This window comes from Apteryx rowi, unplaced genomic scaffold (assembly GCF_003343035.1).
Source record: "Apteryx rowi isolate R43461 unplaced genomic scaffold, aptRow1 scaffold_29, whole genome shotgun sequence".
NCBI lineage: Eukaryota > Metazoa > Chordata > Aves > Apterygiformes > Apterygidae > Apteryx > Apteryx rowi.
In genome coordinates, this window is record NW_020449307.1 from 937,127 (window position 1) to 937,569 (window position 443).

Genomic DNA, 443 nt, shown 5'->3' on the forward strand with positions numbered 1-443 from the left:
AGGTTATCAGCGTGCAGGGGTAAAAGTCAGGAGTTCAAGACCCAGCGGACCCTCTCCAGCTGGCCTCTTTTGCAGTCTGGGTTTGGCATGATCCTCTTATGCCGTGATTTTACAACCAAGAGACCGAGGAACACTGACCGCTTGAACTTCTGGAGAAGCCAGGGCAGTTGCGTTTAACTTTCCCCTTGGCCAAAAGCCACCACCCAAGGGGACAACCCATCCTGGGACGCCCATGAGGGCCAGGCTGCAGAGGCCACCACCCCAGCTCCAGCCGCACAGGCTGCAGTAGGCTGGGAGGTGACCCTTCCCCTCATGGCGCCCCCGCCGGCGGGCCGTTACCAACGGCCTGCAAGTTCCGTCGGCGGCGACCGTTGAGGGGGAGGCGCGTGCGCGCGCCCGCGCGCCCGCGTCCCTTCCCCTCCCCCTGAGGCGGCGCGCGCCAG